Source organism: Octodon degus, unplaced genomic scaffold, assembly GCF_000260255.1.
Source record: "Octodon degus isolate 3935 unplaced genomic scaffold, OctDeg1.0 scaffold00078, whole genome shotgun sequence".
Classification (NCBI taxonomy): Eukaryota; Metazoa; Chordata; class Mammalia; order Rodentia; family Octodontidae; genus Octodon; species Octodon degus.
Window position 1 is genome coordinate 7,165,524 of NW_004524654.1, and position 5,878 is coordinate 7,171,401.

Below are 5,878 nucleotides of genomic sequence, written 5' to 3' on the forward strand. Positions count from 1 at the left end.
AAAAAAAAGAAAAATTATTTATACTTTAGGCTTCTCATTAAGAGAAAATATTATATTTAAGCTCCCATGAAAAATGTCCAGACCTGAGATAAAGCTATATATATTTAAACTTTTTAAAAAATTTATTTATTTATTTAGTACAGGGCCTCACTATGCAACTCAGACTCATAGTGATCCTCCTATCTCAGCCTCCCAGTGCTGGGATTACAGGCGTGCGCCACCACGCCTGGTTTCAGTGGCCAGCTCCGGGGAGGGACCGATGAGGCATGACAAGGCAAGTGGTACTGGGGATTAAAACCATGTCCTTGTGCTTGCCAGGCAGGCACTTAGACTGCCAAGCTATCTCCCCAGTCCCCAAATATATTTAAATTGTCTGCCCTATTATTAAAAATCTGCCACAGGTGTTTGTGTTTGTTACAGGACTGGGGAAATATTCCAGGGTACTCTACTGAGCTTCAACCCCCAGTTCTTTTCTTGAGAACAGGGGCTAAGTTGCCCAGGCTGACTTGAATTTGCAATCTTCAGACTCCTGTGATGATGGATTATCAGCCTGTGCCACCGTGCCTGGCATGCAGGTTTGGAAAAAATCGCTGCAATCACCCCCATGGGTGGAGCACCCTTGCCTGCAGAGACAAGCATACCCACTTGTGTGGGTGGGCATCTCGCCAGGCCTGGAGGTGTGGCCAAGGAGATAGCCGCCTCTCTAGCATGGGTGCCAGCAAGCTCTCCACAGTGTTCTGCACCTTGTCTGCCTTGTTCTTCAGTCCAGCAGGGGCTTAGTGAGAAGACCACTTCCCAGGGCTTGGCAGCATGTCCAGCACCCCTCGGGTCATTCCCTCCCCCGTGACTCCCTTGAGAGGCTTTTGTAATCAACTTCATAGACTCATGTCCCATCCACGTGAAGCCCAACACCTTAAGCTCTCGATGTCTGCCATTCATTTCTCTCCACACCAAGAGGACGAACAAACACGAAGTTGTTGCTATGCAATAGGTTTGCGTTTGCTCACATTCGACTGCTTTGTTTTTTTCTGTCTCCCAGTTTCTCCGGTTCATCAGCAGGAGGATCACAGAAGACCTGCAAAGGCTGCCACCAAAGTCTACAGCACCAGCCTCCAGGCCTGCTAGCAGGTACACTGGTCCTCAGAGGTTCTAAAGGCCACAAGGGCAAGGCAGGACTTGTGTCTCGCCCTGTGTTGGCTCTCAGCACCTCTTACGTGATCCTGGCTCTCTGCCCAGTTATGTTTTCTGTGGCCTCTTACCCTTTGCTTTCTTTGTAGCAGCGCAGTTTCACGTTTTGGTTTTCTGTCTCCACATCACAGATGTTATCCAGTCAATAGTTCACAGCTCCTTATTGTACAGTGAGGAAAAGGCCCTGTGCCTCCAGCTGTGGTGAACCCTCAGATAAGCAAAGAGCCACAGAGGGTCAGAGTCAAAAGAAGCCAAGAGCTCTGGCTTTTTCTAGGTCTGGGGAGGCCTCGGGCAGAATCGCACAAGGCTGGGGATCACTTTACATCCCCCCCAGGAACTTTTGGCAGTGGAAGGGCTGCTGCCTAGAAGGGTTGAGTGTGAATGTGTCCCCAAAGCTCCTAGGTACTGAGACCTCTGGTACAGCTCTGCCCCAAGTCCTTGCAAGCCAATTCCACTTGTCACAACAGGGAAATAGACAAGTAAGGCAATCAGGGGTGGGGGAGCTTCTACAAGGTGCATGAGGCTGAGGGAGGCAGGCTGACCCTGGACCCAGGGCAGATATCAGCAAGTCAAAGTAGAATGTACTCTGCCCCAATGACAAAGCAGCTGAACTCAGACACTAATGTTTGCGTCACCCCTCCATGACACTCCTGGGCTGCCCAGAGCCACATGGGAGGGAGCCAAAGTCCTGTATCCCCAGCCCAGCCCCCCCAGGGGTAAGAACACTAGGATCAGGAGGTATGGGGCAACCCAACACACAAGCGCGGGCCTCCCTTATATGAAGATCCCCAGAACTACAAAACAAAGGACCAGTAGTCAAATTGGCAGAAATACATTGAAGATACCATAAATCCATTCCTTACCAAGAGGGCCTCTCCTAGCTAGGCCTGGGACCTCACAAGGAGACCGTTCTGCCAGGCGGGGACAGGGACAGGAGGCCATCTGCTGGGTTTGACAGTAATTCCAGGACTTTTTGTCTCAAAGAGAAGCAAGCAGGCAGGCTCTGAGAAGCCAGAGCTGACTGGAGGGAGCTAGTTCTCCAGACCCCTGCCAGGGAGGATTAGGTCACAGAGTTGGGCCTGGAGGCACTGGGGGTTGGGAAGTTTTTCACTGAAAAGCTAAAAGCACCTCAGTAAGGAAAACTGAGACAGAGGATTGACCTTGGAAAGATGGAAACGCTGGGGTTAGTTGCCTGCAGAGAGGACCATGCAGATCGAGGAAGGAGTTAAGGGAGAGGCCCTGAGAAGTGCTCAGGACCAGGACAGGATGTGGATAGGACTAACGAGCCAGATACAGCTTTGGTCAGGAGCTGAAGAACCCAGACAACAGGCACTCTGTCCTCTGGCAGGCAGTATCTTGAACTGGAGTGGGCATGGCAGGAATGACAGGAAATAAAGTGGGGGCTCCCAGGTGAGCCTAGTGGTTTGCCTCCTCATTAAAATTACTATTCAACAGTGTGCAGATAACAAAGGCCTGCGGTGGCACCACCAATGAAGATGGTACCATCAACAAAAGATTTTATTTTTGAAAGATACGGAGAAATCACAAGCCAGAGCATGAACAGAACAAGGCTGTGGAGGATGTGGGGGCAGCCTTCCCAAGGGAGCTCCAGAGAGGCTCCCAGTTTCAAGGAGACAGTGGGGGCAAGCACCTGGGGGCTGGCGTGCACCCCGCCCCCACCCCCTCACATGTGCACATGCGGGTGCGGTTGGGCTGAGCAGGAGCTCCGGTAGTTACCGACTCAGGAGCAGTCCCTGAACCGGGCAGAGACGGGATTCCAGTGGGGAGGAGACGCAGAGTGGAACGCCCCAAATACCCTCGGAGCGCAGACATCTGGGGCCCGGGGCCCTGCTCGATTCCAAAGTGTGCATGTAGTCCTTCCTTCAGAATAATTTGTAGAATAAGTGCTTGCCTGGCAAGTGTAAGAGCCCAGAGTTCATTCCCTGGTTCTGCCAAAAAAATAAAAATAAAATAAAATAAAAATAATTTATGAAAAGTTTCGGTTCTAATTAAGAAGGCTGCATGGGGCTGGGGAGATGGCTCAGTAAAATAAGCACTTGGCTGGCAAGTGTAAGGACATGAGTTCAATCCCCGGTTCTGCAAAAAAAAAAAAAAAAAAAAAGCCTGCATGAAGTATAGGCTTCTGTGGGAAGAGGTATAATCAGAAAACAGACATTTGTTTTGGATTTATTTTAGTATTGAGGATCAAACTCACAGATGCTCTCTAAATTCACCAGACTGGCCTCAAACTTATGGTCTTTCTCCTCAGCCTACCAAGTAGCTGGGATTTGTGCCATCACATCCAGCTTGAGGATATTTTTAAGAAGAAAAAAGATGGGTAAAATAAACATCTCTATAGAAAGCTAAATACCAAATTGGTCTTGCAGTGGATCATGAAGGTTGCTACTTAAGATCTACTAAAAATCACCACCACAAAAAAATTTTGTTTTTGGAGGTGCTAGGGACTGAATGATGTGCCCACACGCTAGGCAAACAAAACATAATTTGCACTTGAACACTTACATTAGAAGTGTGTTTCTGGAAGAGCTCACACTAAGCACTAAGGGTAGCATGTTTCCTATTTTGCATTTTTTTGGCATGCTCTGAAAGAGGGGGTGATGGAAGTTGTTTTTTTTTTTTTTTTTTTTTTTGGTGGAACCGGGGATTGAACTCAGACCCTTGTGCTTGCCAGGCAAGGGCTTATACTACTGAGCCACCTCCCCAGCCGCGGAAGTTGGTGTTCTTGATCAGGGTTCTTCAGCTGAATGGTTAGAGAACCCAATCCAGGTGGTGAGCACGAAGGACAATGTTCAGTGACAGGTTGGGAAAGGGCAATCACAAGTTCCCGGGAGTGAGGTGAGCCCTGGCCAAGGCTGCTTAGCAATTTACTGCTTGAGCAGAATGAAGGCCCCCCCCCCCCCCGTGTAGGGCAGCGATTGGAAGCTACGAGCATCTTATTCCATTTCAATTATAATAAAATTAAAACCTCTAACTTTGGTGCTTCAATGTAAATATCATATATCCCTTCACGAAGCCACAACAGAAAGGAACTGCTACAGCTAACCCCTCCCCACCAAGCTGCTTGGGAAGAAAATTCCCAAACACAGATCACAGTGACAGAGAAGGAAGAAGCACACCTGACCAGGCCTCCATCGTTCTACATAAGATTTAAAAAAATAAACTGCACAAGTGTTTTGCATTCCCAGAATGCACTGCAGTCCTCAGAAAACCTAAATGGCCAAAGGCTGTGTTTGAGGCCAGCACTCAACAGGGGCAGGATAGATGCAAAGTCAAAAAGCCAGCATGTCAAGTTTGAAGAGGGTCAGGATGTCCTAGCCAGATGACCAGACAGCTTGTTTTACCTTGGAACTATCAGATAAAAATACTGAAACAGAGATGCTTCATCGTATTTGAAGACTTGTAAATCCTGAGCTCTTAGCATGGGCATTCAAAAGGAGCCACTCCCAGAAGTGGTAAAATGGTCTGTACAATATGTCAAGAACTATTTAGGGCCAGGGAGACAGCTCAGTGGCATAAGCATCTGACTTGTATGCACAAGGTCCAGAGTTTGATTAAAAAGTGGATACTGATCACAAATGAAAAAGAAGGAAGACATCTTTAAGGCTAGTTTTCAAATGTAATCCTGTATTCCCTCAACTTGCTGTCTGTCTTCAGGCTCTCTTGAGTAACTCAGGGAAGTAGATGGGTATAACGAAGGTCAGAGAGAGGAATAAGCTCCTGTCTCTTTTTACTTCTTTCAAGGGTTGCTTGGGTTTATGAAAAGTCAAATCCTGACAACAGGATTTGGAGGAGTTTGACCATCAAACTAAAAAAATCAAGACTTGCGTGTAGCCACAAAAAACATTTTCTATGTTTAAACAATAGAACAACTGTGCACCCGAACTCACAATGGCCCCAGTGAGCCTCCAAATGTGTTGTGTTGCTTTTCTCAAGGAAGGAGAAAGCCTAAAAAGAAAAAATAAAGAAAATTCCCCTCAGAGGAGAAATTATGGAGATTGCATGGTCAAGCTAGATTGGTTCAATTATACAATTGAGAAAAATTATCTGTGGATGTTCTTGGAGCTTCTTTACTCTTCTCTAATCCTAATATGGCCAAGTGGCCTTTTGGGAGATATGCTAAAGTCTGACGCAGGCCCCACAAAACGTTTAGATCCAGGTGTACAACAGTCCTCCAACCTACGTCAGGTCTCTGAATTCACACTTTCTTATAAATGGCCTCCACACGCTGCCAAGCAGGAGAGGGCAGTTTCCTACATCTCCTCACAACACTAGTCTGTTTTGTACTTCATCAAGTGTCTACTTGTTTCTAACTGAACGCTGGCAATTTCTTTTCCACATGTCATCTATGAAAGAAACTTGGGTGGTAAGGGCTGTCTCTGTATTTCATCACTGTGGGTACAAACCCCAAACTGGAAAAGCCCGAGGATTACACAGTCACTGCAATGCTGTACTCTTCCCTAGACAGTTTCTATTCAGTGGAAACAGAAACATAAATATTCACACTTCTCAAAGACCCAGGTACTTTTGAGATTTTAAAAGTAAAGCGGAATGAATGACCCATTAAAACTGAAAATTTATCCTTCAATATGACTGCAATGGATATGAGGGAAAATAGATTCAGGAAAATGTAATCAAATATAGGAAAACAAAAGATTATTACACATGACAA